Raw genomic sequence first — 27,559 nt, forward strand, 5'->3', positions numbered from 1 at the left:
CTTGTCAGGATAGTGAACTAGTTGCACAGCATTCTCACTTGACATCTTCTGCTGGATTAAAGCTGACCTAGAGCAAAGACCATTTCAAATGTCTTTAATGGTATAACATAATTTTTTTAAAGCATGGTATCCACTATAGTAATGCTCTGCAAATGCAGATACATTTATTTAATTATTTAGACATTTGATATACCATTGTTCCATGCAAAGATCACAACGGTTTACAAAATAACATTCATAGCTATAAATCAGCAAATAATGATGGGTTACAGAGATCTAGCACATAAGGCAGGAAGTACAGGAAATAAGATAAAGTAACAAATTTCACATATTAGTCAGCACCTGTGCCAGCTTGTATTGAGCTTCTTACAATCTCTCGTTAAACTTGTTCCTCATGCATCAATTAGAATCTCTTGTCCTTCTTGTTATTGTAGATCTCTACATTCTGATGTTTTAAGTTAGGTTGTATGCATTTTTGAACAGCCATGTTTTTAGCTCACATTTAAATCTCTTTCTATCTAATATCAAATGTAACATCTCAGGTAGGGAATTCCAAAGTTTTGGACCCACTATGGAAAACACACGAGCTCTTACATGCGTCAGGAGTATGCTCTATATTGTGAGGACAATCAGTAGTCATTTATTTTGAGATCTTATTGTTCGCTGCAGTGCATATGGTTGTAATGTCACACCTATCATACCGGTGTTACTAGAATGAATTATTTTGAATACAAATGTTAATATTAATTTGATAATTATTAATTGTGTTTTATTATTTATTTGCTATGCTGTATTAGTTTATGATTGCTTATTTTAAATAATACATATGTTTCACATTTATTTTACTTAATTTATTTGGATTGTAAACTGGTATGATTGATAACCAGAATATCGGTCTATAAATCAATATAAGATAAATAAATAAATAAATAATACTTTAAAATAGATTTGGGATTGTACTGGCAGCCAGTGCAGTGAAATCAGCAAGGGTGTAACGTGATCAGATTTCCCAGTTCCTAACAAAAGTCTTGCTGAGGCATTTTGTAGTACTTCTAATGGTTTTAAGAGACATGCGGGAAGACCGAGGAATAAGGAGTTACAGTAGTCTAGGTCTGAGAAAATTAGAGTTTACAATACAGTTCAGAAGTCTTCAAACGTTTATAAAGGTTTCAACTAATGTAATATGCTCAACTTGGCGTAACCTGTATTGATATAAGAGTAGATTTTAAAAACTTGCGTGCGTCCATGTGTGCACACTACCCGGCGCATACACATGGATACACAATTTTATAACATGCGTGCACCGGTGCGCGCATGTTATAAAATCAGGGGTCGGCGAGTGCAAGGGGGTACACATTTGTGTAACCTGCACGTGCCGATGCCCGCGGCCTTCCGTAGTTCCCTACCTCCTATACTAATCTTCCTACCCCTTCCCCTAACCTTCCCACCCCTTAGCCCTATCCTAACCCCACCCCCAAATCCTTGTCTTACCATTTGCTCCTGCCTTAGGGCAGGAGCAAGTTGCACGCACCAGCATCCTGCCAGCACGCGATCCTCCGGCACAGCGGCAAATGGCCGCTGTGCTGGGTGCCTCTAGCCATGCCCTGCCCTGCCCTCCAGACTTCCCCACCCCCTCCCCGCCCTTTTCCTGAGGCCCCGGGACTTACACTCATCCCGGGGATTTATGTGCGTGGCTGGGCCTTTGAAAATTGGCCTGGCACGCATAAGCTCTGCCATGCACGTAAGGTTTTGAAAATTTACCCCTAATTTATTGATGTGCTTTTTCATAGTAAAGTTCTCATCTAGCTAGATACCTAAATCCCATACCTGATTTGAAGGAGTAATTTTAAAATTACCCAGGTCTTTTCCAGTGGTTTAGCTATCAAAGAGTTTCTACTTAAATTATTTCAGTCTTTTTAAGGTTTAATGCTAGTTTAAGTTGTGATCGTTCCTGCTGTATTGCTTTCATGCAGGTTGAAAGTGTCGATACTGTATTTTCAAATGATTTGGAGAATGGAATGTAAAACTGTATGTTATCAGCATTCAGGGAGAATGTAATTCCTAAATCCACCAGTAATTTGCACAATGGGAGCATATAAATATTGAATAGTGTTGCTAATAATACTGAGCTTGAGGAACAGCTGTATCAATATGGAAAGTATCAGATATGTGATTGCCCAGTTTGACTTGGAGTGTTCTATTAGACAGAAAATAAGAGAACCATTAGAGAACACTACCTTTGATCCCAATGTTGCTCAACTGATGGCACAACAGAGGATGATCCACAGTGTCAAAGGCGGCTGTTAAGTTGATTAGCACGAGAAAATAAGATTCATCCACATCAAATCCTCGTAAAACAGAGTCTGTTCATGAGAGTAGTGTCTCAGTTGAACGATGTTTCCTAAATCTGAATCTGAAGAGAATATCTTGGTCTTCCAAATGATTTACAACTTGGTATAATATTGCTTTTTCAAGTACTTTTAATAGAAAAGATAAATTGGATATTGGATGATAGTTGTCCCAATCGTTGTTTCTTCCAGTTTTATTTTTAAGGAACAGCTTGTTTTAACCCTTGTGGTACAATCTCTCTGGTTTCTTTACAGATTGAATTCCTTCTGAGAGAGAATGATTAATTAAGGTTGTGATTGTCGGAGTGATAACAAGGTGTACTTGTTTCAAGACGTAGCTGGAATTGGGTCACATGGGTGAGTAGCATTCTTAATTTTAGCAATGATTTAACTGAAAAATTGGGCATCAAAATGGCAGATGAAATTTAATGTGGATACGTCAAGATGATGTATATAGGGAAAAATAATCCATGCTATAGATACACAATGTTAGGTTCCATATTAGGTGCTACAACCCAAGAAAGAGATCTAGGCATCATAGTGGATAACACATTGAAATCGTCGGTTCAGTGTGCTGCGGCAGTCAAAAAAGCAAACAGAATGTTAAGAATTATTAGGAAGGGAATGGTTAATAGAACGGAAAATGTCATAATGCTTCTGTATCGCTCCATGGTGAGACCGCACCTTGAATACTGTGTACAATTCTGGTCACCGCATCTCAAAAAAGATATAATTGCGATGGAGAAGATACAGAGAAGGGCTGCCAAAATGATAAGGGGAATGGAACAGCTCCCCTATGAGGAAAGGCTAAAGAGGTTAGGACTTTTCAGCTTGGAGAAGAGACGGCTGAGGGGGGATATGATAGAGGTGTTTAAAATCATGAGAGGTCTAGAACGGGTAGATATGAATCGGTTATTTACTCTTTCGGATAATAGAAAGACTAGGGGGCACTCCATGAAGTTAGCATGTGGCATATTTAAAACTAATCGGAGAAAGTTATTTTTTACTCAACGCACAATTAAACTCTGGAATTTGTTGCCAGAGGATGTGGTTAGAGCAGTTACTATAGCTGTGTTTAAAAAAGGATTGGATAAGTTTTTGGAGGAGAAGTCCATTACCTGCTATTAATTAAGTTGACTTAGAAAATAGCCACTGCTATTATTAGCAACGGTAACATGGAATAGACTTAGTTTTTGGGTACTTGCCAGGTTCTTATGGCCTAGATTGATGTTACCCAGGTAGAGAGTCCATCAAGCTAGGTTGAGAGAACCTTGCCCAAATCTCATCTTGGAGTGAGTTTCCTCACTCCGAAGGCCAGCAAATCTTCACAAGAGACCACTGTTTTGTTCGTAGGTGTCACGTAGAATGTCAAATTGGCCCCTAACCCCCTACACTCTTACCTAACCCCCACCTCGAGTTACTAGGTGGGCTTACTATAGGGATACAAATACCTACATATGGGCCATGGTATTATGGCCAGTCTCTCTCTCTCTCTCTCTCTGACCTTCAATTTCCCTGAAATAGGCCTTAAGGAAGACATTGCAAACAACAAGGAAACCTTACCGCATGGTCATGGCAGCTATCAGGGCTTTTCGCATGCAGAAACACCTTATCGCATTTTGATAAATGACCCCCTAAAATGGTATTCTAGTGTTCCTTTTGGGGCTATTAATGTTTTTTTATAATTTTATCTGAGCATGCTCCAACTCTAGCTGAGCCACTCTTTTTAGAGAGCTTTGGAACAAGCAGGATGTCACTCTCCAGCATGCAGCCTTAGAGGACCTAGCTACTGGTAGATCATTCGTAAGCTAGAAAGAGGATAATGTCAACTAACTAAACTGAAATCCTCTTACTGAGGCATGGAACAAACCATCTTTTTGAGAATACAATGGGGTTGCATAGTAAAATCTCAGTGTTTGAGCAACATGCCTGATGTGGATGGAAAAAATAAATACCATTTGATGTAATGGCAGTTTTGGGATTTATTGAGTTTTGAACAAATATCTTCTATCTATGTAAGAAAGTAAATAAGATGGTTGGACTCAATTGGAGGGAATCCTATGGTTTTATTTTAGAATCGCTTGACAGCATGGAGTGCATAGGGATCAGGGAGGAAGGTACACCCAAACCCACTTGAGAGATCCTACCATTTCTTGGGAGACCATGTAGTGCAAGTTACAATAACATGCATAAAACAGAAAAAAATAGCATCAAAAGACAAAATATAACAATTTTAATGGAAGAATAATAAAACCAAAGAAAACATTTTAAAACTATAAAATCCCACATGAAAACATCTGCAAAATGGTTTATTAAATCTGACATGAACTGGTGCTCAAAGCCCAATTTTATAACCTGCGCGCAGGTTATAAAATTGGGCGTAGATTTGTGCGCACAAATCTCCGCCCGCGCGTAGATTTGTGCGCACAAATCTCCGCCCGCGCGTAGATTTGTGCGCACAAATCTCCGCCCGCGCGTAGATATTAAAATCCGGCCCTAAATGTTTTAAAATAATACAACCAAAAATCATACAATCAAAAATAAATCATACCTTAAATTTTACCTTAATCTATAATCTAGAAGCAATCGCCATAATAAAATTAAGACTAAAATTCAACATGTGCAATCATTTATTTATTATTTATTTAAACGCTTTTATAGACTGGTATTTGTCGAAACATCATATTGGTTTACATGGAACTAAACAGCGAAAGTACATTAAACAGGGAGTTAAGAACTTGGGGGGTATAACTTGTACAGAATTAGCGGAATAAGGTATATACAATATACACAAGGGTACAGTAATATATATACAAGGGTACAGTAATATTAATGTATAGGGAAAGGGGAGTTAATTTGGGGGGTTTCACTTGTAAAGTAATTAGGGAGGTAGGATGGAGGGAATAGCTACATGGGTACAGTAATAATATAATGGAGGGGCGGAAACTTATGGAAGTATGTACATAGGTCCGGAGGTAAGAAAACAAGGTGGGAGAATTTACGGAGCAGTATTTTTACAAGTATGGAGCAGATAAAGAAGGGGAATACAGAGTACAGTATAGGGGGTGGACAATTTACAGGAGTACTAATACAAGTACAGTGTAGGGGGAGATAAGGTGGAGAGATTTACAGAAATAATAAAACAAGAACATTAAAGGGGAAAGGTTTCAAGTCTTCTACAAGGGTCTAATATAGAGGTGGGGGGGGGGGGGGGGGTGGTACTATTCAGGGAAAGCTTGTTTGAATAGCCACGTCTTGAGTTTTTTCTTGAATGTTTGTGTACTTGGCTCTAGCTGAAGATAAGTCGGCATGGAGTTCCAGAGAGTGGATCCAGCAAGAGAGAAGGCGTGGTCTTTTATTGGGCAGAGGTGCGTGGACTTGGGGGAGGGGGTATGAAGGATTCCCTTATAGGCAGATCTGTTAGGGTGGCTGGATGGTTGTAGGTGGAGGGAATTGTCAAGCCAGCGGATGTTGTAGTTGTGGATGGTTTTGTGAATAATAGAGAGGCTTTTGTAGGTGATGCGAAAGGCAATTGGGAGCGAATGAAGTTCCTTGAGGACAGGCGTAATATGGTCTGTTTTACGGGTGCTTGTTAGAATTCTTGCAGTTGCGTTCTGTAGCATTTGGAGGGGTTTAAGGGTTGAGGCGGGGAGGTCTAGTAACAAGGCATTACAGTAATCGATTTTTGAAAATATAGTGGATTGGAGGACTGTGCGGTAGTCATTAAGGTGAAGGAGTGGTTTGAGCTTTTTGAGTACATGGAGCTTGTAGTAGCATTCTTTTATGGTTGTATTGATGAAGGTTTTTAGGTTGAATTGGTTGTCGATAATGACACCAAGGTTTTGTACATTTTCCTGGAGGGAGGTCATTAACACCATAACTGCAGTTATGTATTTAAAATCAAATAATAATAAAAAAAAAAAAATAATAATAGTTTTGTTGTTAAAAAGATTCCATAACTGTCTCGCCAATATTTATTTTTCCTGTTCCTTACAAAATGCTTGTTTAAAAAGCCATGTTTTTAGCATTCCTTTAAATAATTTATGATTTTGTTGAATTCTTAATTCAAGAGGAATTCCATTCCATAAGATAGGACCTGCTAGTGACAGAGCTCAATCTCTCACTTTTAGTTGTTGTTATTGTTTGTTTGTTATTTCATTTTTTTGCCTTTTATTTTTTGGTTTATTAGTTTTTATCCATTTTCAGCAAAATATTGCAAATAGTGCAATTGTAAATCAGAATAATTCTCAGTTTAACTTAGGGGCAGATTTTAAAATCTACGCGCGGGCATAGATTTGTTTGCGCAACCTGGCATGAACAAATCTATGCCCGATTTTATAACATGCGCGCTTCCCTTTGAAAATCTGCCCCACTATACATATTCTTCTAAAACTATTAATTAAGCTAATTTCCAAAGCATTGTACCAGCGAAAACTAGTTTATTTCAAGTCAGACTAGGTAAGTTTCTACAAGGTTTGTTATTAACAATTAAACTGGAAAGTTGCACCAAACAATAGCTAAAAAATATAGGGGTAGATTTTCAAACCGCGCGATTTGGCGTACTTTTGCTGGCGCATCAGGCGCCAGCAAAAGTACGCGGGATTTTAGTAGATATGCGCGTAGCCACACGTATCCGCTAAAATCCTGGATCGGCGCACACAAGGCTATCAATTCCGTATAGCCGGCGCGCGCCGAGCCGCGCAGCCTACCCCCGTTCCCTCCAAGGCCGCTCCGAAATCGGAGCGGCCTTGGAGGGAATCCTCTAACGCCCTCCCCTCACCTTCCCCTCCCTTCTTCTACCTAACCCCCCCGCCCGGCCCTGTCTACACCCCCCCCTTACCTTTCTCCAGGGATTTACGCCTCCTGGAGGGAGAAGTAAATCCCCGCGCGCCAGCGGGCCTCCTGCGCGCCGGGACGCGACCTGGGGGCGGGTACGGAGGGCACGGCCACGCCCCCGGACCGCCCCGGGCCGTAGCCATGCCCCCGTACCCGCCCCCAAAACGCTGCCGACATGCCCCCTAAACGCCGCGACAACCGGGCCCGCCCCCCGACACGCCCCCCTTGGAGAACCCCGGGACTTACGCGAGTCCCGGGGCTCTGCGCGCGCCGGTAGGCCTATGTAAAATAGGCTCACCGGCGCGCAGGGCCCTGCTCGCCTAAATCCGCCCAGTTTTGGGCGGATTTAGGCGAGCAGGGCTCTGAAAATCCGCCCCATAATAAGTAATGAAAAAAATATCTGTACATTTTTTTTATTTTTTATTTATTAATGCAGTTTTACATAATTAACAAAGTAATCTTTGTTCAGAAAAACAGAAACATTATATTCAAAATAATTTTCATCCATACATGTAACAAAAGCCATTATTTAGACCACAATCTTGTTCTTTGGGGAGGAGAAATAAGAAAATAGGGAGTCACAAAAAATTATTGATCCTGCTTCAAAATTATGCATAACAAGATTTATATTCGCCAGCTCAATCAATTAATATATCTAGTTTTACTTTGATCCTCAATGGGGGAGGATATTAACATTACCCTCTTCCTTGAGTCGTCACTCTTTCATATATTTCAGCTGACGATTCCAAGAACTCTGTAAGATTATTTAGATCAAGCTGTGGTGGATTTCTCTCATTAGATCTATTGTATGGTAAAAAAAATAGACCTTATTTACTGAAGGTAAACTTTCAATTGGTATCTTTAATACTTCCAACATATATTTCAATGTTAGTCGAGGTTGTTCCCCTATCACTTTGGGGAAATTCAGAAGCCTTAATTTTGACCTTCTCAGTCTGTTCTCCAAATTCTCCATTTTTCTATTAACAGCTTGTTTGTCTTGGACTAACATATTACAAATATCCTGCGTCAACTTCACCTCCTTTTGCATTTGAATTATCTTGTTGGTATTTTCTTGCAGTCATTTTTCATGTCCTAGGGTCACTTTGTCCAACTTCCCGGACAACGAATTCAACTGCCTCGTTAGCCCTTGAAACATAGGGCCATTCTGAGGCAACCAGTTTCCACAAGGATTCAAGGGTAACCGTGTCCGGTTGTATTAAATCCTTATTCACCATGTCCCCCAGCTGTCCTCCTAGGTCTTTCTCCACACCTAGACCTACAACCTCCTCCACTCGAGGCAACTCACCACCTCCAACGGGGTCCAGTGGATTCAAAGCTGTTGCTCCTGGTGCTTCCGGATTCTCAGATTCCGCCGCTGTTTCTGGGCCTTGCCTCACCACTTCGGCTCCCTCCAAAACGCCTGCAGTACTCTTCAGTCTTGCTTCCAGCATCATTGTTGCGGTGAGGTTTAAGGTTCCTGGCGCCACTGGATTCCGTAGATCTGGGGGGCTAAGAGAAGTATCCCCGGATGCGAAAGAATCTCCCAACGCCACTCCATCAACGGGGTATTAGAGTCCCCTCTCTGGTAAACCGCGGCTAGCTCCGGGATGGTTCGCTGTCCAGGCAAAGTTGATGGTATGGTGGGAAATACTCTCATCGGCCCTTACGTTTAGGAGGCATTTTTCTTTTTAATCCGAAAAGCAGATTCAGAGGCAATAGGAGCAGTGCTGTGCTGCTGCTAGAAGCTTGCCGCCATCTTGGCTCCCCTGTTAATTTTTTTTAAACATATAAATGATCATATTGCAAAATGATTAAAATAATATCTCAAATCAGTTGAAAATGATGTTTCGACACAAATGAATTGGTTAGAAATCTTTGCTGATTTTCATCACTGAATAATCCCATACAGGTGGGGGAGTGTTAAACTTCATACATAGCAACTAGAAACACCAGCCAGGGATCGCAGTAGCAGATGATAGGCTTTTGAGCAGATGCTGGGAGGGTGGAAGGCTGACCCTTGACCCCTAGCAGTTTCTTGGCAAAGTCTGGTCGGAGGGGCCCAAGGGTTATTTAATGGGTTGGGGTATGTGAGGGGGGAGGGGGGGGAGCAGAGTGCTTCAGGCTGTGAACCCATGCCAGACTCATTTTTTTTTTTTTAATTGAGCTTTCCCACTTAACTGGATATATTTTAGCATTCATATATGGACATTATAAAATATGTTTTTTTAATTTGTATTTCTAATTCTATTTGTATTTACAGCCTGCTTATTGGCAGATGATAGAAGCAGTTTTGAGTATTTATATCTGTGTGTTCTTTATTTAAATCCATCTTGCCTACTTCACCCTTTCCACAGCCTCTCTATTGGGATATTCTAATTTCCCTGTTTTGCAAGTATCTTGGAAGATACCTTCCACAGAATCCATGCACTTCTGAGCGACTGTTGGCTTTCCCCCATTGTCTGGTTTAAAAGTTGCTCTATCTCTTTTTAAATGTTAGTGCATGTAGTTACTTTTGATGTATGGGCAAAAAACTGTAGTGCATTGCCTGGAAAGTGACATTTAGCATGCCTGCTAAAACTTTTAATGGATACATGCTTAAAAATAAATAGTATGAATTTTAGTGCATAGATCCTGTCTTAGGCTAAGCATATTTTTCAATAGATTTTAGAATTTTTGTACTATCTTTTTGTTTTAATTAGATTTGGAGTCAATATTCAAAGTCATTTAGCTAGACAACTTACAAGTTATCTGGCCAAAAGGCGAGTTTTGAATATTCCCTGTATATTTATCTAGAGATTTAGCTGAATAAGTAAGGGGTATTTCGGGGGTGTTTCAGGGCAGGGATTAGATAGCCAAAGAACTTATCTGGCTAACTCTACTATTTTGAGTTAGTTGGCTATCGATAGATGCAGCTAAGAGCAGGTTATTGAGCCAGTTACATGACGCTGCAGAAGTACATTGTTACCACGACCCGGGCCTAGTGCTTGTAGCATTGCTAGGTGATAAGTACTGGAAATGTAAGCTAGCAGCCTAGCTATGTGAATAGCAAGGCTGGTAGTTTACTCTTCCAGCATTGATCACCTGTGCTGCGCCTGGGTTGCAGTAGCAAAATAACACAATCTGGGCTGAAGATGAGATTTTCAAGGTACCACCAGAATGAGATGGTTAGGGTGGGAGTCAAAAGGGAGGGAGAGAAGGAAATAGCGGGTGTTATTGTGTAATTTTTATTTTGAACCAGTGAGTGAGTAAATAGGGAGGGGGGCGGATTTTTCGAATATAGCAAGTTAACCTTATCTGGTCACATGAGACTGGATAACTTTGCTTCTGACTGACAATATTCAAAAGATAACTGGTCAGGTGTAAGTTATCCACTGAGAGGTAACCAAATAACTTTATTTTTTCCCCAGTTTTATTTATATAGCATTATGATATACAATAGTCAACTTAACAACAACATCTCTCTATATTTACATATCACAATGCATTTTCTTCTCTGTTTATTATCAACAGCCAAATTAAAATCAAAGGTAACTATAACAGTACTACAGGAGGACAGCCCAAACAAGCATCATTCAGACTTTCACATCACATAACCATTCACACCAATATACAACCAAACCAGAGCATAAGAGTGCCTTATTAGTCTAACCAGTTTGGTGAGTAACCTACCACATTCAAGGAAGTCAAGCAATCTGGAGACAGTTGTAAATAAAATGATTCCCAGGCATCTAGCCTTTCTGACTGCATCCATGACAGCATCTTCTGCCTCCACAAAGAGAGCGTAGGAGAAACAAGCTTAATCCAGTGCTGTAGAATGCTCCATTTAGCTACCAATGCAGCTATATGGATACATTTGTGATGCCCATTTGGCATGCCCACTGCCCAGCTAATGTCTCCCAGGAGTAAAAATAGCCTGTCAAATGGTGGTTTCTTTTTAACCGCTTGTTCAATCTGGTGAAACAGCATCCCAGTAGGGTACAATCTTGGGACACAATAAAAAGGTATGCATAAATGTTCCCCTTTCCATGGAGAAACTAATGCTTGTTTCTGAATCCGTAATTCGTATGCTGTGAGCTTTAACCATATCTGTATAATTGTGATGAAAGATTTTAAATTACATTTCTTGGAAGTTGGAATCTATAATTGTATAAAATGCCACTTTAAAAAATGTGATTATACTATTTGCAGAAATGTGTCTTCCAATGCCACAAGACCAAAATGCAGACAGTGGGCACAGATATCAGCTGATTGCTTAAGGATACGCTGTCTATACCAGAAAGAAAGACAGTTATGAGAACATGTTAATGTTTGAAATAAAGAAATGGAAGAGTCTTCTAAAAACAGTGTTGTTTTTCTAACTAATTGCTTATTGATATAATGCCTGGTTTGCAAATAAGCAAAGAAGTATTTGTGTGGAAGCTGGTATTGTGTCTGCAATTGCTCAAAGGAAAAAATGGTGGATTGCCCCTTACAATAGAATTGTGAAATTTCATGCAATCCCCTACTGATCCAGACATGAAACATTGAATTATATAGACCTGGCTCAAATTCTGGGTTACCAATCAAATAAGTCATTTTAATAGTCGTTGAGGGGCTCTGTTCAAACAAATGGTAATGGAACCCATGAGGCAGGGAGTTATACTCATCTTAATGCTCACTAACGGGGACAATGTCTCTAATGGCTGGGTGGGTGCCCACTTCAGCACCAGTGATCATCAAACGGTATAGTTTGATATTGCAAATAGGATACGGAGAAGTCACTCGAAGACCTGAGTTTTGAACTTCAAAAATACAGACTTTGTTGAAATGGGGAAGTACCTGGAGGCAGAACTAGAAGGCTGGGAGAAAATTAGAGATGTGGACCAACAGTGGTCAAAACTAAAAGGAGCAAATTCTAAGGCAACTAATCTATATGTTAGAAAAGTAAGCAAAAGCAAGAGAAGAATATCTGGTGAAACTGAGGGAGACAAAAAAAGCAATCAAGAAAACAAAGTCAGGCAGAAGAAAGAATTGCCAAAGAGGTAAAGAGAGGGGACAAAACATTTTTCAGATTAGAGATGTGAATCGTGTCCTCGATTGTCTTAACGATCGATTTCGGCTGGGAGGGGGAGGGAATCATATTGTTGCCGTTTGGGTGTGTAAAGTATCGTGAAAATCGTTAAAATCATGAGCCGGCACACTAAAACCCCCTAAAACCCACCCCCGACCCTTTAAATTAAATCCCCCACCCTCCCGAACCCCCCCCCCAAATGCCCTTAAATTACCTGGGGGTCCAGCGGCACACTAAAACACGGCACACTAAAACCCCCTAAAACCCACCCCGACCCTTTAAATTAAATCCCCCACCAAATGCCTTAAATTACCTGGGGGTCCGTAGCGGCGGTCCGTAGCTTAAATTACCTCCGTAGCCTTAAATTACCTCCGTAGCGGCGGTCCGTAGCTAAATCGGGGGAAGGGGGAGAGCAGGAAACCGGCACACTAAATCGTGTAGTCTTCAGCCGGCGCCATTTTGCAAAATGGCGCCGACTGCAGGAGGTCGTTCAGCGGGGTCCCCACTGAGCGACCTCCTGCAGTCGATCTCCTGCCGGCGCCATTTTCCGTACGGAAAACGATTCGCGGCAGGAGATCGCTCCCGGACCCCCGCTGGACCCCCAGGAACTTTTGGCCAGCTTGGGGGGGGCCGCCTGACCCCCACAAGACTTGCCAAAAGTCCAGCGGGGGTCCGGAACGACCTCCTGCGTCGAATCGTTTTGGTCTATGGCCACCGCCATTTTGCGGCGGCCATTTTGCAAAATGGCGCCGGCTGAAGACTACACGATTTAGTGTGCCGGTTTCCTGCTCTCCCCCTTCCCCCGATTTAGCTACGGACCACCGCTACGGAGGTAATTTAAGGCTACGGAGGTAATTTAAGCTACGGACCGCCACTACGGACCCCCAGGTAATTTAAGGCATTTGGGGGGGGGGGTTCGGGAGGGTGGGGGATTTAATTTAAAGGGTCTGGGTGGGTTTTAGGGGGTTTAGTGTGCCGTGTTTTAGTGTGCCGCTGGACCCCCAGGTAATTTAAGGCATTTGGGGGGGGGGTTCGGGAGGGTGGGGGATTTAATTTAAAGGGTTGGGGGTGGGTTTTTAGGGTGTTTTAGTGTGCCGGTTTTCCTGCCCTCCCCCTTCCCCCGATTTACGATTTTTTGACGATAAATCGGGGGAATTGGTATTGTATCGTGGCCCTAACGATTTTTGACGATTTAAAATATATCGGACGATATTTTAAATCGTCAAAAAACGATTCACATCCCTATTTCAGATACATCAGAGAAAGTAGAAAGCTCCAAAGTGGTATAGTGAAATTGAAAGGTGACAAGGATCAACGTGTGGAGAGAGACAAAGAAAAGGCAGAAATATTAAAACAAATACTTCAGTTCTGTGTTCACTAAAGAAGACCCTGGAGAAGGACCATCACTAATTACAAGACATTGGAGGGAGGTGGAATAGACAAAACTCCATTTATGGAAGAGAAAGTATGGGAAGAGCTAGAAAAACTGAAAGTGGAAAAAGCCATGGTGCCTGATGAGGTTCATCCCAGGATACGGAGGGAGCTCAGAGATGTGCTGGCAAGTCCGCTGCAAGACCTGTTCAATAGATCCCTGGAAACAGGAGTGGTGCCAAGAGATTGGAGAAGAGCGGTGGTGGTTCCGTATCACAAGAGTGGGAGCAGAGAGAAGGTTGGAAACTATAGGCCTGTTAGCCTCACCTTGGTGGTGGGAAAAGTAAAGGAGACTCAGGTGAAGGAAAGGATAGTGAACTATTTACAGTCAGGAGGAATGCTGGACCCCAGGCAGCATGGATTCACCAGGGGAAGGTCTTATCTGACAAATCTGATTGATTGTTTTGATGGGAGACTAAAGAATTGGATTGAGGAAGAGCGCTTTATGTGAACCTCTTGGATTTCAGCAAAGCTTTTGATATGGTGCTGCTTAGTAGGCTTGTAAATAAAATGAGAAGCCCAGGAGCGAGTGTCAAGGTGGTGGCATGGATTACAAACTGGTTGATGGATAGAAAACAGCATGTGATGGTAAATGGAACCTATTCTGAAGAGAGAATGGAGTTAAGTGGAGTACCACAAGGATTGGTGTTGGGACCGGTCCTATTGAACATCTTGGTAAGCAACATTGCAGAAGGGATAGAAGGTAAAGTTTGTCTTTTTGCGGATGATACTAAGATCTGCAACGTAGTAGACATGCTGGAAGGAGTGGAGAGAATGAGAAATGATTTAAAGAAGCTTGAATAGTGGCCCAAGATATGGCAGCTGGGATTCAATGCAAGAAGTGCAGAGTCATGCATCTAGGATGTTGTAATCCTAAAATGCTGTATGTGATGATGGAGGGGGGGGGGGGGGGGGGGGGAGGGAGGGCTGATGTGAACAAGCAAGAGAGGGACCTTAAGGTGATAGTGTCTTGCGATCTGAAGTCAGCGAAGCAATGTGAAAGGCAATAGCTAAGGCCAGAAGAATGCTGGGCTGCACAGAGAGAGGAATTAACCAGTAAGAAAAAGGAGGTGATAATCCCCTTGGACAGGTCCTCAATGAGGCCTCACCAGGAGTATTGTGCTCAGTTCTGGAGACCATATCTCAAAAGGGACAGAGGATGGAGGCGGTCCAAAGAAGGGTGACAAAAATGGTGGGGTGTCTCCATCAAAAGACTAATGAGGAGTGGTTGAAGGTCTTAAATATGTATACACTGGAGGAGAGGAGATACAGGGGAGATATGATACAGTCCTTCAGATACCTGAAAGGTTTTAATGATACACATTTGACATACCTTCTCCATTGGAAAGAAATCAGTAAAACTAGGGGTCACAAAAAGAAACTCCATGGAGGAAGACTCAGAACCAATGTCAGGAATTATATCTTCATGGAGAGGGTGGTAGATGCCTGGAATGCCCTTCTGGAGGAGGTGGTGAAGACAAAAATGGTGAAAGTTTTCAAAGGGGCACGGGATAAACACAAGGCTTGAGGATGGAATTGTGGAAAAGAGCGCATGGGGATAACTTGCTGGTATGGCGGTACTACCCTTAACCAACAAGCCTTTATACTGTTGATACAACTCCAGGGCCCCCGCTGGACCCCCAGGAACTTTTGGCCAGCTTGGGGGGGGCCTCCCTGACCCCCACAAGACTTGCCAAAAGTCCAGCGGGGGTCCGGAACGACCTCCTGCGTCAAATCGTATTGGTCTATGGCCGCCGCCATTTTGCGGCGGCCATTTTGCAAAATGGCGCCGGCTGAAGACACGATTTAGTGTGCCGGATTTCCTGCTCTCCCCCTTCCCCCGATTTAGCTACGGACCCGGGGGTAATTTAAGCTACGGACCGCCGCTACGGACCCCCAGGTAATTTAAGGCATTTGGGGTGGGGGATTTAATTTAAAGGGTCGGGGTGGGTTTTAGGGTGTTTTAGTGTGCCGCTGGACCCCCAGGTAATTTAAGGCATTTGGGGGGGGGGGGGGGTTCGGGAGGGTGGGGGATTTAATTTAAAGGGTCGGGGGTGGGTTTTAGGGGGTTTTAGTGTGCCGGTTCACGATTTTAACGATTTTAATGATACTCTAAACACCCAAACGGCGACGATACGATTCCCTCCCCTTCCCAGCCGAAATCGATCGTTAAGACGATCGAGGACACGATTCACATCTCTACTCATTATTGCTCTCTGCTTTAACGGCAGGGGGAAAAGAGGAAAAAGAGAATTAATTTTCTGACAGCAACCATCAAAGACATGAATTTTATGGTTTGGGAAATCAAACTAGCATGGGAAAACTTGCTGATGCGGCTGTTACTACCCTTAACCAATAAACCTTATAATTGTGATGTAACTCCAACATTGCTCTCTACTTCAATAGAAAGAGATAATAAAGGGGAATTGGACTCAGACAGAAATCAACAAGGGCTCTGACTTTACTGGTTTGGGAAAATAAGTATGGGGACAACTTGCAAGTCAGATGATACCCCCTGATGATACCTTTATGGCACAGCTGGTGCTACCATAAGCTTGCTGGTCAGACTGGATGGACCATTTGGTCCTTTTCTGCTGTCATTTTTATGTTTCTATGTTTCTATATTTCTATGAGGTCATTTCCCATCAATGACAGAGAAATCGCCATGCTTGCAAAACCAGTTTGATTAAAACTTGATTTTTTATATTGTTAGGCAATGATGAAAATTGAATATGCATGAGTCCCTCTGGTGTGTATGGTTTGATCAATTCCTCAGTTAGGTTAGGCACATCAAATTTGAACTTCCCCGAATACCACTCCCAAGCAAATCTCATCTGACATGCCATGGTGTAAAGGCAGAAGTCAGGAAAATTCAGCCCCCCCCCCCCCCCCCATATTTCCTACTACAGGTGAGTTTGGCATAACTGATTCTGGCTGGATTTCCCCTCCAGATAAAGGAAGTAATCAAAGATTGAAGTCTGCTAATATCTTTATTGGTGAGCCAGCAGGGGAGCATTTGAAGCTTATATAGTATTTTAGGAAAAAGGATATCTTGAAAAGAGCACACCTCCCAAAAAAAGAAATAGGTAAATCCCTCCAGGCCTGCAGTTTTTCCTAAATTTCCACAGTTGTGGGTGTGATGTTTATAACATAGGCACATCTTGTGGTATAAATACCCTAGGTATTTGATGTAGGAAGACACCCATTTAAAGAGAAAATTACCTGGCCAGGAACATTTAGTGTTTAATGAAACAGGCATGGCTTCAGCTATAGAAAGATTAAGCCACAAATGTCCCAAATTGTTCTATCAACTGTAATGAGAGAGACATAGAGTCTAGAGGGTTTTGTAAGAAGACCAACATGTCGTCAGTAAAGAGACTTTTTGTTTCAGTTTTCCCTATAATTAGGCCTTGAATTAGTGGGTCTGCCTTATGTTTTAAAACTAGAGGCTAAATGGCAAGTAAGCATAAAAGAGGCAAAATTGGCCATCTTGCCTTGTACCACTATGTAGAAGCGAACCGGTAGATGTTGTATATTTGGATTTCCAGAAGGCATTTGACAAAGGCACACATGAGAGGCTTCTAAGAAAACTAAAAAGTCATGGGATAGGAAGTGATGTCCTTTTGTGGATTGCAAGTTGGCTAAAAGACAGGAAACAGAGAGTAGAATTAAATGGTCAGTTTTCACAGAGGAAAAAGGTAAACAGTGGAGTGCTTCAGGGATCTGTATTTGGACCAGTGCTTTTTAATATACTTATAAATGATCTGGAAAGAGGTGCGACGAGTGAAGTGATCAAATTTGCCAATGACACAAAAATTATGCAGAGTACCGGTAGTTAAATCTCAAGCGAATTGTGATGAATTGCAGGAGGATCTTGTGAGACTGGAAGATTGGGCTTCCAAATGGCAGATGAAATTTAATGTGGACAAGTGCAAAGTGATGCATATAGGGAAAAATAACCCTTGCTGTAGTTTCACAATGTTAAGTTCTATCTTAGGAGTTACCACCCAGGAAAGAGATCTAGGCATCATAGTGAATAATACACTGAAATCGTCAGCCCAGTGTGCTGTGGTGATCAAAAAAGCAAATAATATTAGGAATTATTAGGAAGGGAATGGAAAATAAAATGGAGGATATATTAATGCCTCTGTATCGCTCCATGGTGAGATCGCACCTTGAATACTGTGTGCAGTTCTGGACACCGCATTAGTGGTTAGAGCAGTGGACCACGAACCAGGAGACCAGCGTTCAAGTCCTGCTGACGCTTCTTGTGACCTTGGGCAAGTCACTTTACCCTCCATTGCCTCAGGTACAAAAACTTAGATTGTAAGCCCTCTGGGGATAGAGAAATACCTACAGTACCTGAATGTAAACCGATGTGATATCTCAATTGAGATCAAATGTCGGTATATAAAAAAAAATAATAAATAAATAAATAAATAAAAAGGATATAGCTGCACTGGAGAAAGTGCAGAGAACGATGACCAAAATGATATTGGGCATGGAACGGCTGCCCTATGAGGAAAGGCTAAAGAAGTTAGGGCTGTTCAGTTTGGAGAAGAAACGACAGAGGGGGGATATGATAGAAGTCTAGAAAATCATTAAAAGACCTGAACAAATTAATGTAAATTGGCTATTTACTCTCTCAGATAATAGAAGGTCAGGGGGCATTCCATGAAGTTAGCAAGTAGTTCATTTAAAACAAATCAAAGAAAATTATTTTTCACTCAGCGCATAGTTAAACTCTGGAATGCATTGCCAGGGGATGTGGTTTCAGCAGTTAGTGTTACTGGGTTTAAAAAAGGTTTGGATAAGTTCCTAGAGGATAAACCCATAAACTGCTATTATGGTAATTAATAAGCAATAGTAGCTTGTGATCTGTCTAATGTTTGGGTACTTGCCAGGTTCTTATGGCCTGGACTGGCCACTGTTGGAAATAGGATACTGGGCTTGATGGACTCTTGGTCTGATCCAGTATGGCAATTCTTATGTTCTTATGTTATGTTCAAGCCAAATTTTTCCAACCGGAAGTAGATACCTTCATTTATTTTGCGTTGTTGTGCCTTACGAATTGGCTTAGTGTCCTTTTGTGCAGAATACAGTTGCTTATAAAAATCTACAAAAATATTGGTTATTTCAGGTGTACTATGAAAGGACTGACCTTGCTAATTCTGCATTTTCAAAATACAGTTTTTAGTTTTGGTGTTTTTAATCATAGCGCCAATAGTTTACTTGCTTTATTACCAACACGAAATAGTTGACTGCGGAAGTTAAACACTTGTCAAATTTCTCTATGAAAGAGTAATTGATTAAGAATACTCTTACTACTTTAATGCGGACCACTAAATTAAAATCATCTCCCAAAATATATTGATACTGAGAAAACTGCCACAGTTCTATAATTTGTTTTGTGAAGAAATTGTGGCTATATAGATTAGGAGCATAAATATTACAGAGCACAATTTTCTTTTGAATATATAGTTCCACTGAGGAGAAGGAAGCAACCTTCTGGACCTGTAATTTTTTCCCCTAAAATATAGGGCAAGTTTTTAGGAATTAAAACAGCCACTCCACGTTACCAACTGGAATAAGACGAAAAAACCCCCATTGACCAACCCACTCACGCTTGAGCTTCAAGGGCTCTACATCATTTAGGTGAGTTTCCTGCAGAAATACAATATGAGATTTCTCTCTATTATATAAGGACAATAGCTTCTTTTTCTTGATGGGGGAGTGAATACCTCCTACATTGTGAGAAAGCATGTTGAAATCAGCCATAATCAGTTAGAACACATTTATTGCCAAACCTATCCACCAAAGACAATCTAAGCGCCCCCTGGCCTAGGTGCTCAGAGGTATGAATGAAAACCAAAGGCAACAGAAGCTCTGCTCTGGTCCAACTTCCTCCCATCCCAACAAACATATACACAGATCATCTGCCCACACCTTTTGATTCACCAAACTCATGGATAAGAATCTCCTTACACACAAAGAGATACAAACAAATACTAGAAATAAAAAGAAAAACACACATATGATAGTTGCTCCAAGGACTAACATCCTTTGTAGAAATCTTGAGATCTTCAAATATTCTTTTCACAGAAACACTCTTCCCCGGGATAAAAAAAAAAAAAGGGGGGAGGGAGGAGTTTGGCTCATCTCTACTGTCACAAAACGTGTTTGATAGATTAAACAGCAGCCACTGATTAAATCCTTCTCAATAGTAAACAAACAATATACATTTTCTGAGTATAATTTACCTTATTGTTTGTATATATAATAGGAAACAGGAAAAAAACCCCTACCCTAAATGCTTAGGGATAATTTCATAATGGATAAGAGCAAAAGCAGGTAATATCTCTCATGCCTTAAATGTCTTAGGATTCATCACTTCCTAACAATCAGAGTGTGCTGAAAAAAAACAACATGCAAATTTTAAAAGGGAATACCTTAAATATAAATCAGAAAAGGAAGCTTCTTTCATTTCTGGATGAAGTAGAAGAGATTCCATTTATCCAAATCTGAACAAAAAAATAAAAAAAGGACAGGGAAGAAGAGAAAACCCCCCCCCCCCCAGAAAAACACAGCGCGGAGGGGAGTAAGGCACGGTATCACTATTATTAGCCACTAAAAGCATAATCAACCATCTTTGTTGACTTGCAGAGGTCTGAGAAATAAAACAAAATAGTCCAAGGCTAACACTATTCCTATTACTATGGGTGGTTTAAAAGTCAATATTCCATATTGCAAGTTGGTTAAAAGACAGGAAACAGAGAGGAGGATTAAATGGTCAGTTTTCACAGTGAAAAAAGGTAAACAGTGGAGTGCCTCAGGGATCTGTATTTGGACCGGTATTTTTTAATGTATTTATAAATGATCTGGAAAGTGAGAGATGTGATCAGATTTGCGGATGACACAAAATTATGCAGAGTAGTTAAATCTCAAGCAAATTGTGATGAATTGCAGGAGGATCTTGCAAGACTGGAAGATTGAGCTTCCAAATGGCAGATGAAATTTAAAGTGGACAAGTGCAAAGTGATGCATATAGGGAAAAATAACCCTTGCTGTAGTTACACAATGTTAGGTTCTATCTTAGGAGTTATAACCCAGAAATGAGATCTAGGTGTCATAGTGGATAATATATTGAAATCATCGGCCCAGTGTCATACAGTTTGCACCTGATACAATCAAATAAATAAATACAGTGCCTTGTTAACTTGCGGTAGACCAGACTTCCTTTCACCACCACCACTTATCACCTTTAGCAGCCGATCTTCATTTCACTTTATCATATCGGCTATTCAAAGGAGAATAAAGAAGTAGGAATGTAAGTTGACAAATAGATTTAGCTTCTGTCCATTAGAAGAGACATTACTCCGGTAGAGTTTTAAGGAACTCCTCCAATTGTTCTTTAGTCTGTAAGAAAGAGTATGGCCCTCATGCATTACCCATAGTTGTGCAGGGAATAATAATGAAACTTGATACCTATTTGGTACAAAGTATTGCAAAAGGGTGATACTGCCTTTCGCTGAGCAGATACTCAAGCAGAGTAATACTGAAAAAGCAGTTTAGCACCATGATAATCCAGTGTTTTCAGCTTCTTATAGGACAGCATTATTTGTTTTAATTTGTTTTTATTGTACTTTTAATTTTTTATCTGTAACTTTCTTTTGTTTTCTTTTATATCTTATTGTATCTTATATTTTTTAATTATACTTTATGTAAACCATTGATAGTTTTAAATAAATGAAATGCATATTTTTCTTTTACAGCCTAGTTAAGAAGTCAAGCAATTACTGGGCGGGGTCTAGGGGAATTTTCCAGCAGCCATACTTGCATAAAATGCAAGAGTTCACTATCTTTCACTTTCTTGGTTAGGCCTATATATGAATATTTTCTTATGTCCTCGATTCTCCTGATCATCGAGTTTCTCCATCAGTTCTGCGTTTTTCTTTTGGAGCTCTACGATCTGTGAGGGAGAGGTTCTCTATCACCATTTCCTGTGAAGTAAGGCGTTCCCCGATTTCTGATAGCTGTGTTTTATGCTTTTCTAAATAACATTTAAGCTCTTCCATTGCCGACTGTAGTTTATTTAGTGAATCTGTTGTCACTGTTTCTGATGCCATTTTAGGTGAGGAAGGTCTGGTCTTATCTCTCAATGCTTTTTGCACTTTTGAGGTCATTCCTCATGGAAAACCTAGTCACCGGTCTTCTAGCATTTAGCGCCGACCTGATGGCTGTAAGTTGAGGAGAATAAGCCAAAAAGAAAACAGATATTACTGGATCCTGTTGGAGCCTCTCATCTTTCTGACTTCTCAGGAAAACATCTTAACCGGTAGTCGCCAAGCCAAATAACCTTAATTAGAAATATTCAGCAGGACATTTACCCTGCTGAATATTTGGGATAACTTCTCCAGCAAATATTAATAGAATAATTTATCCATTAGAAGGTTTATGAATTTTGCCCTCATTTTTCTCTAGGACGTTTGTATTGTTTTTTTTGGGGGGAGGGAGGGGATTGGCCCGCTGGTCCTTTTCTTTCTTTTCATTCTTCATGTCAGCACTACTTAGCCAGATATTTTTTGAAAATATCTGGTTAAGTAGCATGTTATCTGGCTACATAAGGCTGGATAACTTTAGACCTGCTCAGAAGTAGGTTTAAGGTTAACCAGCAAACTTAGGCCTGGCTTTTCTATCTTCGCAAAGTTTTCTGAATCACGAGGTAATGGGAGGTGGGGGACGAAGCGGGGGGTGGGCCTGCGAAAGCCAGCAGCGATCGCACAACCAGTGTTATCACTGCTGGCTTTCGTACCCAATAGCGCCACCGTGAAAGGTGCTGCTATTGGGCGCACTACTGGCAGCGATAATGTGTCTTACCTTTTTGCTGGATTGATGCCATTCGTCTGGCTAATTTAGGTCTGGATTTTCTTTCTTCGTGCCGGTTTGTGAATCCCGGCGCTAATGGGGGGTGGGGGGGGGCTTAGCGGGGGGGGGGGGGCCTGCCTAATCAAGCAGTGATTGCACCACCGCGGTGCGATCGCTGCCGGCTTTCGCACCCAATACGCCATCGTAAAAGGAGGTGCTATTGGGTGCGCTACTGGCAGCGATAAGGAGCCTTAAATTTTCACCGTCAGCGAAGTTTCTGCGGCGTCCGCCCTGCCGCCACCCCGACTCCATCCCGATCTAGGTATCGCATGCGAAAAGTCCCTTTTCACGTCCAATATGCTTACAAAATGACCCCCTTAGCTGGTTAACGCCATTATTCAGTGTTATCCAGATTAATTAGCCTAGGATAAGTCTAGGAGAGTTTATTCGGCTTTTCTAAAGTTAGCCGGATACCCTTATCTGGCTGACTTTAGGAAAGCATAGTATATTCAACAGTGCCACTGAACATCTCAGCTATAGTATCCTGCTATCTTAGCTGAACATTGGCCTCTTAAAACCTTTCAGGTATATTTTAAATGAGCGCGCATACACCCATTAACGTGCATATTGGCACGCGAGCAGAGATACGATTAATTTTATATTGTGCATGCAAGTACGTGCATATCATTTACAATATCCCTGCCGCACGTATGTGTCTATATGGGGGTGGGGATTCCTCAGGAGGCGAGGAAGACAAGCCTCCGGGGCCCTAGACTCTTGGTGAGGGGGGAACCTTTACCCAGCCTCTTACAACTCATAATCATTCTTCCAGCTGTACTCACTCCAAGTTGTCTCAGCTGACACATCCTTGTTCTTGAAAGTAGCAGGAACGACTCTTAAAATGGCGTTCAAATACAATTTTACTGTAACTTAGGAAAATGATCAGAATCCAAAATCACAAGAAAAGTGCAAAAAATCTCTTGACACATTTCAAAAGAAAACTCCAAGTGCCTTATTCCTTTCTCTCTCTCTCCCATCTCGGAGTCAATGTCCCTACCTCCGTGTCAATGTCTCTTCCTGGAGACAGGAATGTAGAAAAAACAGTCCTTTAGGTGGCAAGAAATTTGACGGTAAAAGATTCCTCCCAACAAAAATAAAAAATAAAACTTTTCCAAAACAAGTCTCTTCTCTCTTCTGGGTTACTACCATGTCCACTTAAACTGGGCAGAAGGAAGGTCAAGGAAAAACCAACTTTCTCAAAAAGGTCAATAACCTCCATCTTCTTTTCTTCTCTCTCAAAGAAAGGGTCCTTCTAGGTCTGAACACAGTCCTTATCACCCAATGGTTCAGACTATGAGGCCTATCAGGGTCCTCTGAAAAACATCACCACTCCTCACTCCAAAAACCAAAACTACATCCACACTGTGCACATGCTCAGCCCGGATTTTATGCTGCTGAGCCCACCAATCCTAGCACTCTGGACAAAGGAAAAACCTTAGGGTAGGTCCAAAAAGTGCCAAGGTTCTCCCTAGAGTTAGCCAGAGGAAAATAAGTGGTAAGAGAATGAAGTGCCCCTTACATAAATAAAAATACCTCATCCGTTTTTAATTACATTTTTCAAACATTTTTTATGATTATCATTCCAAATTGATGACTGGTTAATAAGCTTGCAAATTCTTACCTAACATGACTTAAAGCAAATAAGCCAGAGCAGGTATGATGCTTTGGAAAGTATATTATACATATTTTTCTAGAATTTTATTACACGTTTAGTTTTTTCTATTTTTGTCCATTAATAATATTCCTTGTTTCCCTTGTTCATGCAGGGTGACTATTGACCAGATAGCTCTGTATGGCTTATAGATTGTTTAGATTTGGTCCACGGATCTCTAGTTCCACATTCCTAATTTCAATCTATGCTTTTTCTTTAAATGAGGTGAGGCTAACTGACGTTAAGATTGGCAGAATATAAATGTTTTTAAATTAAATTAAAAAACTTAAACAACTGTTCACATCGGCTTTTCTGTTGCCTTGCTTAAACTCCAGGTATGGATGAACTTCAAATGATTTCCTTGACTAGAGCATAGATCAAAGCATGTTGTAAAATATTCATACTTTAAACCATCCTTTTTTATTTTGTTAAAAGAGGAATCTTCTATAACTTTTCTATGAAATATGCAGCACGTTTGATGAGAAACCATCATAGAAATAAGACAGAAGGCACACCGTACCTTCTTTACAGTATGAAAGTCATGAAAGCCCATATTCTGATGAGTGTAACTTCTCTGCTAATGACAGAAGAAGCTTGAGCCATCATGCAATGGACAGGACCACTTTTAATTAATTGATTGCTAACTTTAACTTCAACATAACCACATACAAAGCATACAGTAGTAAACAGTACACCCTGATTTCTCTGAAAGAAAATAGCTTTGGAATAGTGAAACTTTAAATGAGAGCATTATTTCTTACCTAGAAAACTGCTAGTTTGTCCTTCTTTGTCCCCCCAGTGTTGTATAAAGAGCAGCTCAGTTGTATCTTTCATGTAGATTATATGCAGTAGCCCTATCCCTTTAATCGGAACCCCATAGAATGAAGAGTTGTGCCAGAAACACTGTTCTCAAGGAAACAAAGCAAACATAGCTAGAGTAAAACCTGCCCGACATTGAGTAAGAGGATTTAATCGCCCTGCACTATGTCACTCTGCAAACAGCTGTCCAGGAGGGGATAAGCCTCAGCTGGTCAGCCATGCACATGTGAAGGCAAAACTCCAGTTACAGTCAGAACTTTAGAGAGCTCTGTTCCATTTAGCATATACCCAAAAGTATTAACCAGTCTGTCATTAAAGCACATTCCAGCCAGACCTGAAGCCTGCTTTCTGGGACATGAACATCCACTGATGTGCACAGATTCAAAAGTCCTTCCTTTGTTAAAGTGTTCATGTTCCCTCCTGACATAGCTTGAAAATTGTGTGTGGATAGGATGCTAAGTAGAAAAGTTAATAGGAATGCGAACACACACAGACACACACACACACACACACACACAGAGTGATCTCATAAGCCTTTGGAAATGAGGTTAAAAAAAAAATCATATCCTTATGTGTACAAAAGTGTTGTGTTCTTAAAATTAGTATTGTTGTCTGATTTACTTGCTTACTGTACCTTAACTAACTCGGCTGAAACACCTTCCTTGTGTTACAAGTTTCGGTAAGCGCTCTTGTCTCTGAGCACTTTTGTTTACTCTCTGTCACTAGGTTACCAGGCTACCTGCTTCCATAAGGAAGTGTGCCAGGTACAGATCTTAGGAGCCCTAACATTCATGTACTTACAAAACTTACACACAGTATCCTGCATTACATTCTTTCTGGCTTGCATCCCCACGGTTGTGTGAGTGTGCAAAAGGGGAGAGAAAAAAATGGGGGCATAATGTCTCAGTGACAGACAGCCATTTGTGACATCAGTCTGCACCCAGCATTACGTCACTCAGTTGTTAATGTCTACAGCAGGTTTATAGCAAGAGGTTATCCATGCTCACAGGAATATCAAAGTGTAGTAAAAATGTGTAGAAAAAAATGCCAATTTTGAGTAAGCAATGCATTCCCTGAAAACTAGCATAGTCCTGTCAGCTAGCAAAAAAAAAAAACAGGAGAGAACAAAAATGACTGTCTTTGGATAAATACAATCATCCGGATGGCTTTTGTTTTGTTGAAAAGTTTACATGTGGAGTCATTTATAATTGCTGCAGGGGAGCTATCACCTAAAAATAAGAAGGTATTCATTAATTTGGCTAGGACCAAGATAACTGGGTAAAGTTGTATGAGTAGCTATATTTGGGATATTTAGTGGGACTTAGCCAGGTAAATCTGCTGCTAAATATATTTGGATAAATGTATCCAGATAAAATTATCCCTCTGTATTTAGGACAGTGATCACTGATTTCTCTGATCTAATTTCCCCTGCCTAGTGTCAGGTTTGCTGGGAACTGGGTAAACTACCCCAGGACCTATGCAAAACTGCAAGGCAGGGCACAGGGCTAGACAAGGGCTGATTTTCCATCTGGCCAGCCCCCTCCCCCACAGGTTGAAACCTTGGGTTCTGGTGGCCAGTAGGTCTTTGCTGCAATGGTAGTACATCATGGTGAGTCTGGGCAGGCTGGAACAAGGCTGGACAGACTGAAGCAAAGCTGGATATGCTGGAACAAGGCTGGAAAGATTACTGGAAGACACTGAGAGCTGGGACTGGGACTGAACACAAACACAGACAAAGGAAGGTACTGAACATGGACTAGGAGAGACAAAGGCAAGGCAGAATACTGGACAGGAACTGAAATTAGATACAGGCTGGTGCAAGAACAGATACTGGTAAGACAGGGAATGGATACCAGGAATAGGACTGGGCTGGGCATGGTAAGAGCAAACAAAGACAGGACTGGACAAGGATTAGGCAAGACAACACAGAACAAAGAACACAGAAGCCTGCTGGAACAAGCTACCCTCCCAACTCAGACTGGAACCTTCCACCCAATCGTTTGAAAAACAATTGAAGATATGGCTATTCCACAAAGCCTATCAACACACAGGCTAACTCCCCCCTCACCCCACCCCTCCATACACCCCCCAGGCCCCCCTGTACCCTCCTTAAGACTCCTTAATCATAAGATATATATTGTTTACATGCCACACTGTGTATTCTATTACTGTCTCATGCCACCTTGTATATATTGTATCTTAGCTTATTTTTGAAGAGGCCCCCTATTCCAGTTCAACTTCTGACTCCCTCAACTTCCTATGCTTAATTTATATTGTTACTCTTGTTCTACATTGACCCATTACGGTTTAAGTTTACAATGTACAATAGTATGACACCCCTGTCATGCTATCACACCTGTTATAGTGTGAACCGATGTGATGTACTCCAACGAATGTCGGTATATAAAATAAAATAAATAAATAAATAGATGCAAGGCTAGATGCCCAAAGGCCACTGGGCAAAAGGCCCGGACACCACTAAGCAAGGGAAGGCCTATA

The 27,559-nt window shown here is 41.2% G+C and overlaps 1 long non-coding RNA gene across 1 annotated transcript; it reads right to left on the reverse strand.

The window, feature by feature from the left end:
* On the reverse strand, positions 1-25,925 carry LOC115081861. Its single transcript, XR_003853941.1, has 3 exons — positions 25,871-25,925; positions 25,003-25,144; positions 1-67 (listed from the first exon to the last, which is right to left on the reverse strand). It is a non-coding gene; the product is annotated as an uncharacterized LOC115081861 (long non-coding RNA).
* Between the last annotated feature and the right edge of the window lie 1,634 nt (positions 25,926-27,559).

The sequence above is a fragment of the Rhinatrema bivittatum genome, chromosome 1 (genome assembly GCF_901001135.1).
Source record: "Rhinatrema bivittatum chromosome 1, aRhiBiv1.1, whole genome shotgun sequence".
Classification (NCBI taxonomy): Eukaryota; Metazoa; Chordata; class Amphibia; order Gymnophiona; family Rhinatrematidae; genus Rhinatrema; species Rhinatrema bivittatum.